General features: G+C 45.2%; 1 pseudogene; it reads right to left on the bottom strand.

Moving 5' to 3' along the window:
- Positions 1-8,582: 8,582 nt before the first annotated feature.
- On the bottom strand, positions 8,583-9,328 carry LOC119870051 (annotated as a pseudogene).
- Between the last annotated feature and the right edge of the window lie 260 nt (positions 9,329-9,588).

Here is a 9,588-nt window from a genome sequence, read left to right as displayed (position 1 = left end):
ATAAATAAATAAAATCTTTAAAAAAAAAAAAAAGTTCCTATACCGCAGAAGCTGGAGAGAAGGAATATTGGGGGTCAGTAAGTAGTTCCACCACAGTTCCTGTGGGTGGGAGACCTTACCTGTTCATGTAATACTTTTATTTTTATTTTTTACAAAATATTTATTTGAGAGAAAGAGACAGAGATAGGAAGAAAGAGCATGAGCAGGAAGGAGAGGGAGAAGCAGGCTCCCTGCTTAGCAGGGACATGGGGCTCCCTCCCAGGACCCTGGGATCAAGACCTGAGCTGAAGGCAGATGCTTAACTGACTGAGCCACCCAGGCGCCCCTTAATAATACTTTTAAAAAGAAAGAAATCAGAAGACTAGAAGTAGCATGAAGCCCCCCCTAGGATTATAGAGCTGGGCAAAGTATCTTGTGCCCTCAGCTGTGTGACTTGTTCGCAGGCAGTCCCTGCCCTCCGGGGAGCCTGAATCCCACTGTGTGTGTGTGTGTGTCTGTCTGCAAGGAGCCTCGTTAGCGCTTTAAAGTAATTCCCAGTGGGGTGGCTGTCTGCGAGATTCCACTTAATTGTTGCAATTAATTATAGCTTCTGGAGAGGGAGCTGGCAGCAGCAGGCGGGGCAGGCACAACCATGCTAGGAAGAATGAAGTTGAACTGTTTAAGGGCTGAGGGGATCCTGGGGGGTACTGCTCACATCCTCAAACGGCCTGCTGTATATATACTCTGACGCCCTCTGTAATGCACACAGTTGCTTAGATACACAGAACACTCACACTCCTGACTCACAGACCCTGGAGACACACACCGGAGGCTCACACTCAGACATGAGAGGTTACAGTGCACACACAGTCTCACACAGGGAACACTGAGATTCACATCACACACCCACAGTAATAGATAACACACCTGGACACATACACACATATCACTGAAATTTTCAATGTCAATGAGGAGCCTTAGGGGGGATGTCCCCCAACTTCCCCCCAGCACCCACCAATTTAAGTTCATCCAGAGTCCATGGGCCTTGATTTCAGAAGTCTTCAGGTCATTGCAGATGGAAGACGTAAATATCCAACCCTCTGTACAGTTTATGAACACCCCTCCCCCCCCAGTGGATGTCAGGCCTGATACTAGGGACACATTCATGAATCGGACACAGTCCTTGCTTGGGAGTTAAAGGGAGACAAAAAATTATCAAGAAATTTCTCTCTCTCTCTTGTTTTTAACTGTGATACTTAAGTATGAATCAAGTTGCTGGCAGTGGGGGAAGGAAAACAAAAATCACCAAATCTGCCGGATGGTGCTGGTATGAGAGAAGGAATGGGGATAGGGACATTTGAATAGCAGTCACCTGAACAAAAAGGGACAAGGCTTTGTAGGCCTGAAATAATCCCTTTGGTGATCGTGCCCATCAGGAACTTGATCCCTGTGCTAACCACAAACTTAGGCTGAATGCCACCTTTGTGCTGAAGCTGAGCTAAATCAGTGACTGAGCATGCTTAATGGCTTGCTGGAGTTGATTCACATACCAGTTACAAATTTGGGATTATTGAGGTTGGGAGAGTGTAACACTGAGGAAGAGCACGGACCCGGAAGCCAGGCAGCCTGGGTTCAAACCCCGGCTGTCCTGCAGGGTGACTGAACAAGTAAGTGTTCCTTCTCTCTGGGTCTCAGCTTCATTCCTATAAATTGAGGCTGATGACAAAACGGCTGCTGTGAGCATTAAGTGAGCTAAGGCATAGGAAGTGCTGAAGTCGGCTGCAGGTAAATGCCCACTCGGTAAATATTAGCAGTAGGTATAAGAACTACTTTCAGCCAACATTGGGAACGCTTTATTTAATCTCCACGGCGGGACCTGCCCCTAATTTCTTAGCGCCCCCCACCCCTCCGGAGATTCCCAGAGGTTCCCAGGTCCCTGCGACCTCAGGCGTCCCCACCGTCCCAGACGCGTGCAGTAGCCCCTCAGCCGCCACGTGGGGGCAGCAGCGCGCTGCTCAGCGAACCGCGCGCGGCGCCGGGTGAAGCGCGGAGTCTCGGGGGCGCGGGGCGGGGGCGGGGGCGGGGGCGGGGGCGGGGGCGGGGCGGGGCGGGGCTCCAGCTTGGCACGCGAACTGCATTTCCCAGAAAACCATGCGAGAACCTCTGCCTTATTTTGCTCCACGCAAGCTCAAACGGAGGTCGCGGGGGGTTGTGGGATGAAGGGATTCGGGCTCCTCCGCGGCGGGCGGCGTTGCGCAGGCGTGGACGGCTGCCGGGCCCCGCGGGGTGCAATCCCGGGGTGGGAACCCACGTCCTGGCGGGGGCGCCCGAACCTCTTGGAAAAACCCAGACGAGGGCACTTTGTGGCCTGGGGCAGGCGGGGCCGTCTTCCCTCGCTCCTGCATCTCGGCGGGTCATTCAGCTCTGGGCTTGCTGGCCGGCAGTCGAGCCGGGTGAAGGCGCTCACGTTGTACATGAAAAAATATCCCTTTTTTCTTTTCTCTCTTCTAAACAGCTAAATCTCTCCCCCCCTCCCCAACATATTAAGAGAATTTTAAATTGGAATAGTTAAGGATTTCCCAAGGACCCATCACCCAGCTTCTGTAGTTCAAACATATGGCCAGTCCTGTTTTATTTATTCTGCTCCCTCTCCTCTCTCATTATTTCAAAGCAAATCTTGGGCAATATGTCATCTCATTTGGAAATGTTTCTGTATGTATCTCTAAAAGGCGTTTCCATCACACCAAAAAAAAAAAAAAAAAAAGCCATCCTTTAATATTATCTAATATAGGTCAGTATTCAGAAGTTCCCTGTTGTTTCATAGATATCTTTTTTTTTTTTTTTTTTTAAGATTTCATTTATTTACTTTGAAAGACAGCATGAGGAGGGCAGGTGCAGGGGCAGAGGGAGAGGGAGAGAGAATCCCAAGCTGACTCCAGGAGGAGCTGTCCACCGGGCTGGATCTCATGACCCTGAGCTCATGACCTGAGCCGAAATCAAGAGTTGGTCCCTTAACTGAGCCACCCAGGTGCCCCTCATAAATATCTTTATACTGTTGGTTTGTTCAAATCAGAATCCAGATGAGGAGAGAAACAAAGGTAAGAGAGAAATGTAGCTTAAATTAAGTCTCCTTGCAGCTTGCAGCCCACTGATAGATCCCTGAAACACACAGAGCATGACCTTCCTCAAATTCATGGCTGGCTTAGTTCTTTAATGTTTGTTTTGTTAAAACCTAAAGGTAATCTTATCTTTTTTTTTTTTTTTTTTAGATTTTATTTATTTATTCATGAGAAACACACAGAGAGAGAGAGAGAGAGGCAGAGACACAGCCAGAGGGAGAAGCAGGCTCCATGCTAGGAGGATCACACCCTGGGCCCAAGGCAGCCCTAAACCCGCTGAGCCACCCGGGCTGCCCAAGGTAACCTTATCTCAACAGCAGCTATAGCCCCTCTAGGCAGTGTAAGCCTTGCTTCCAAATTCCTTAGAGACTTCTGCTATCCCTAAACCCCACTAATTAACAAGTGTATAATCAGACAATCCTAGCGCAGCTTTCTGCCCACAGGTCCTACTCCTAAGCTATAATAAAATCACCTTTTTGCATCAAAAATATCTCAAGAATTCTTTCTTAGACATTCGCTTGTAAATCCAAAAACTTCCAAATTTCATCGCAGACAGCGTTTACACCCTATATTTGATTGGCATCTAAGTCTTTTTATTCTCCAACATTCCTTCTCCCTCTCAATCTCCCTGTGGGACTTCTTACAGCCCGACTTGGCTGGTTGTACCTCTTGAATCCTTCACTATAGTCTTCTATTCCTGTATGTTCCATAAACTGAGAGATTAAAAAACTGTTTTGTTTTGTTTTTTACAGTTTAATTTTCTGGTAAAAATATGGGTGGTGTTCGAGTTCCTCCATGAGGAGATACATATATGCCTCTTGAGTTTGCAACCCCTGTTGTGGTTTTAAAATATGTTCCAAGTTAGGGGCGCCTGGGTGGCTCAGTCAGTTAAGTGTCCTCAATTTGGATTATGGTCTCAGGGTCCTGGAATCCACCGTGTGGTGCTCTGAGCTCCATGGGGAGCCTACTTCTCCCTCTCCCTCTGCCCCTCCCCCTGCTTGTGCACACTCTCCCTCTCTATCAAACAAACAAACAAACAAACAAACAAAATCCCTAAAAATAAACGTTCGAGTTCTTTGACACTTCTTTTTAACAGCCCTTCCTTTGAGTGTGGACTTAATGCCGCCTTCCCTTGAGGCTGGACTTCATGCCTCGCTTCTAGAAGTAATGGTGTTGACTTCTAAGACCAAATCATAAAAGGTATTGTATTGGGATTACCTGCTTGGGGAGAAGCCAGCTGCCCATATTGTGCTGACACTTGAGCAGCCCTAAAGGGAAGTCCATGTGGTGAGAAACTGAGGTCTGTGAAAGCCTGCAAGGAACTGAGGCCTCCTGGCAGCAGCCCTCTGAAGTGGGCCAGTTTGGAAGCTGCTCCTCCACCCTAGTCAAGACATGAGATAAATGCAGTCAGTCCTGACCAACAACCTAACTGCATCCCCATGAGTGATCCTGAACCAGACCACCCAGTTATGCCACTCCTGAATTCCTGACCTAAAGAAAATAAGACCATGTTTTTTTGTTTTCTTTAGACTATTTATTTATGAGAGAGAGAGAGAGAGAGAGGCAGAGACACAGGCAGAAAGAGAAGCAGGCTCCATGCTGGGAGCCCAATGTGGGACTCGATCCCAGGACTCCAGGATCATGCCCTGGGCGGAAGGCAGGCACTCAACTGCTGAGCCACCGGGCGTCCCAAGACAATGTTTTAAGCTGTTAGGTTTTGGGGGTGTCTGGCTGGCTCATTCAGAATTGCATGCAGCTCTTGATGTCTGGGTTGGGAGTTCGAGCCCCACATTGGGTGTAGAGGTTACTTAAATAAATGAGTAAACTTGAAGCTGTTAAGTTTTGGTTTTAATTTGCTAGCTGCAACAGGTTCTTAGTATACCTGTGTTTCAGTTACCCATTGCTGGATTAAGTATTATCAAAACCTCAACTTAAATCAGACATTTTGTTTTTCCTGCCTTTTTGTAGATCAAGAGTTTAGGAAGGGTTTGACTCAGGATCTCTCATGTATATGAGTCAGAAATTGGCTGGGACTGGAGTCATCTCAATGCTTGACTAGGTTGGATGTCCAAAGTGACTCAGCAAATTGGCTGAAAGTAACACTGGGTGTTGGCTGGGAGCTCAGCAGGATCTAAAACCAGAGCACCTCTGCATGGCCTTCTAGCATTGCAGTCCCAGGATAGCTGAACTTCTATGTGACAGCTGGCTTTCTACAGAGTGTTCACGAGAACCAAAGCTGCAAGGCCTTTCTGACCCAGCTTCAGAAGTCACAGTGTCACTTCTGTTGCTGCCTCTTGATCAAAGTGAGCACATGCCCACCCAGATTCAAGAGGAGGCCACATAGCTCCCAATTCTTTTTTTAAAAGATTTTATTTATTTATTTATTCATGAGACACACAGAGAGAGGCAGAGACACAGGCAGAGAGAGAAGCAGGTTCCTGGCAGGGAGCGGATGCAGGACTGGATCCCGGGACCCTGGGATCACCACCTGAGCCAAAGGCAGATGCTCAACCACTGAGCCATTCAGGTGCCCCATAGCTCCCAATTCTTGATGCAGGGAATGTGAAAGCTTTGGTGATCATGGTTTTGGTTTGTTTGTTTTTTAAGATTTTATTTATTCATGAGAGACACACAGAGAGAGGTAGAGACACAGGCAGAGGGAGAAGCAGGCTCCCTGTGGGAAGCCCATTGTGGGACTCTATCCAAGGGCCCCAGGATCATGCCCTGAGCTGAAGCCAGATGCTCTACCCCTGAGCCACCCCGGCGTTCTGGTGGTCAAGTTTTTAAAACAGTTTCACCTTGCTATACAGAACATTCTTTCTTCTTCATCTTCGTCTTCTTTCATCTTTTAAAGTAATGTCTACACCCAACATGGGGCTTGAACTCACAATCCTTAGATTAAGAGTCACACACTCTTCTGACTGAGTTAGCAAGGTGTCCCTATACGGAATATTCTATAAGGCACTAACTTGGATCCTTTTCTCTCCTCATTCTACACATTCTCCTCTGATCTATTCTTGTGACTTTGATCACCATCTGCATGCAATTCTCAGATCTATCTCCAGCCTAGACCCTTTCCTGATTTACACAGTGGTTCCAACAGGACAGCTTCCTGCTCCTGCCTTAGCTGTTGCTTAGATATCTCAAAAACCAGGCTGTGCCAATTTAAATTCCTGAACCGCAGAATCATGAAAAATAATAAAAATTATTGTTCCTTTAAGTGTCAATTTGGGGATAGTTTGTTATACAGCAAGAGCTAACTGATAAAAGATTAAAGAAATGTTTTCTAGCTACCTATGGGCTTTGCGGAAGGGATTATATGTTTTTCACAACACAAATAATCACAATACCACACAGGGACTGGCATATTGTATTCATTCACCCGTCCATCCACTTATTCAATCACATGTTCATTTACTCATTCATTTCATAGATATTTATTGAGATCCTGCCATGAACCTTACTAGGTACTGTTGCTACTGCAGCAACAAAACAGACAGAGTCCCTGTCCTCATGGAGTTCACGCAATTTAAAGTGTAGTTTTAGTGTAAGAACAATCTACTGAATGATGTAACAGAATGGTTGGCCAGACTAGAGAACATAAGAATTTATAAGAAGCATTATGTCACATCAATTGGATTGATCTCTTATTTATTTGGGGGAAAATACCAGTTTAGAATACATCTTACAAGACATAACAAAATAAATTCCAGTTGGATTTGAGTAATATGTGTGTGGGGGAATTGCATGGTGAAAATCTAAAGGAGGCTCTTATCAGCAAATATTGAACAAATTCTGTCTAGGGAAAGATGTTCTGAACTTCTATGTAGTGGGGGAAACAAAGCATCAAAGAGAAGACTGATGAAGTAGGCTGTAAAAGAGCTGGATATTTTATATGTCCAAAAAGGGCATAGGCAAACTGAAGTAAATATACATTAGAGAAGTATATTTGCAACAAAAATGATAGACAATTGGGTAACATCCTCAATGATTGAAGGTATTAACAAAGTAATGTGAAATTAACATGAAAACCCAACAAATAAAAATGGGCATAGAATATGAAAAGATGGGATGCCTGGGTGGCTCAGTGATTAAGCCTTCCAGCTCAGGGCGTGGTCCCAGGGTCCTGGGACCTGGGTCCAGGGTCCCAGGGTCCTGGGATCGAGTCCCACATCAGGCTTCCTGCATGGAGCCTGCTTCTCCCTCTGCCTGTGTCTCTGCCTCTCTGTGTGTCTCTCATGAATAAATAAATAAAATCTTTTTTAAAAAAGAATATGAACAGACAATTCATAGGGATGCCTGGGTAGCTCAGCAGTTGGGCGTCTGCCTTTGGCTCAGGTAATGATCTCAGGGCCTTGGGATAGAGTCCAGCATCTGGCTGCCTACACAGTGGGGAGTCTGCTTGTCCCTCTGCCCCTCCTCTGGCTCATGCTTCCCCCCCCCCCTCACAAAAATAAGTAAATAAAATCTTTTTTAAAATTAAAGTGTTCCTTGATAAAAGAAATGTAGATTTGGGTGGTTTAAACAAAATTAGATGAGCTGCTTTATTATAAGACTTTTCATTAATGTGCTAGATTCCATGATAACTGTACAAGAAGGAATCTCCTAGGCATTATTTTCTGAATCTATTTAGTCATGAAGCCTGTATCAGTTAGCTACTGCTGTGTAACAAACCACACCAAAATTTGGCGGCTCAAAACCATTAATAAATAAATAGATTAGTTGACGGTTCTGCTGATCTGGGCCTGGTTTGGTGGATCCTTGATGAGGTGAAGCAGAAGGCAAGTTGGGGGAAAGCACAAGTTGACACTTGCAATCCTCATGCACCTACCCACCCAGGTGGGATATGTGTGATATTCCTTGGGCATTCCTGGCTGCCCTAAAGCAAAGGGAAGGGAAAAATAAATGGTTAACAAATAGAGATGAAGAGATCACAGTCCTGGAAGACATGAGTCTCCTTCAGTTGACAAATATCTCAGTGAAAAAAAAAAATCTCAGTGATTTATAAGAAAAAAAGCATTCTTGGGGTACCTGAGTGGTTCAGTCAGTTAGATGTCTGCCTTTGGCTCAGGTCATGATCCTAGGGTCCTAGGATTGAGCCCCATATCAGGTTCTCTGCTCAGCAGAGGCCTGCTTTGCCTCTCCCTCTACTGTCTCTCTCTCTCTCCGAGGTAAATAAATAACATATTTTTTAAAACACTTAAAAAAATAAATAAATAAATAAACACTTTTTTTAAAAAAGAAAAAAGCATTCTTATCAATAACCTAACTTCCAGAAGGAGACTCCCAACTGTCTTTTTTTTTTTTTTTTAAGATTTATTTATTTATGATAGACAGAGAGAGAGAAAGAGAGAGAGAGAGAGAGAGAGAGGCAGAGACACAGGAGGAGGGAGAAGCAGGCTCCATGCAGGGAGCCCGACGTGGAACTGGATCCCGGGACTCCAGGATTGCGCCCTGGGCCAAAGGCAGGCGCTAAACCTCTGAGCCACGCAGGGATCCCCCTGACTCCCAACTGTCTTAATGTTTATGCTTTACTAGACGGAAAAATAACGTGTCAGGAAAAAAAATTAATGATGTTATATAGTATATTGGCCAATTTGAGTGGATTTTGCTTTCTTACTGTTGACATTGTCTCCAGTATTTGAATTACGTGACAGGGTTCATTCCTGTCTTTATATTGTGCCCATTTTCCCACTTCTTTTTGGTAGAAAATGAAGTTTTTATATATTTTGATCCAGCCTGTGTACTTTGCACTCCACACCAAAGTGCGTCAGCTTCAATCATTCATTTTTTCATGAGATATTGACTTCAGAACTTCCAAATTAGCCTCAGTTTTCAGTGGGCCTCAGTTTTCATTTAATCCTATGTAGAGGGTGCCTGGGTGGCTCAGTGGTTGAGCTTCTGCCTGCGGCTCAGGTCGTGATCCTGGGGTCCTGGGATCGAGTCCCACATTGGGCTCCCTGCATGGAGCCTGCTTCTCCCTCTGCCTGTGGCTCTGCCTCTCTCTGTGTGTCTCTCATGAGTAAATAAATTTTTAAAATCTTAAAAAAAAACCCTATGTAGAGATCCAAGTCAATCAAGAAAGCTCCCGCTTCCTTTGTACCATCAAATGAATGCACCGCTCCACCCACACACAGGTCTCTATTTCTTTCCATAATGTCCAAAAATTCATCATGCGAGTTCCAACAGTGAAGAAACATTGGTAATTTTGTTTGTTCTGCCAATTGAAACTTTTTTCAAAATATTTTTTTAACACCAATCTGGACCACTTTCTCTATTATGTCTTGTAAGTCATCTTAAAGCTCCCGACCTCCCCTATAAATTCCTCTGAACATCGGATCTGTCAAGTGCTTACCGATATCCACAAACTTGAAGCGACTCATGTCTACCTCTCGGGCCCCACCCCCGGGAAACAGTTTCGGTGAGCAATTAGCCGATCTCTGCCCTACATTTTGGGACATGCTATTATCTGAAAATAGAGATGGGTTAT

This window comes from Canis lupus, chromosome 1 (assembly GCF_011100685.1).
Source record: "Canis lupus familiaris isolate Mischka breed German Shepherd chromosome 1, alternate assembly UU_Cfam_GSD_1.0, whole genome shotgun sequence".
In the NCBI taxonomy this organism is placed as follows: Eukaryota; Metazoa; Chordata; class Mammalia; order Carnivora; family Canidae; genus Canis; species Canis lupus.
This window is presented reverse-complemented; position numbering and strand designations above follow the sequence as displayed.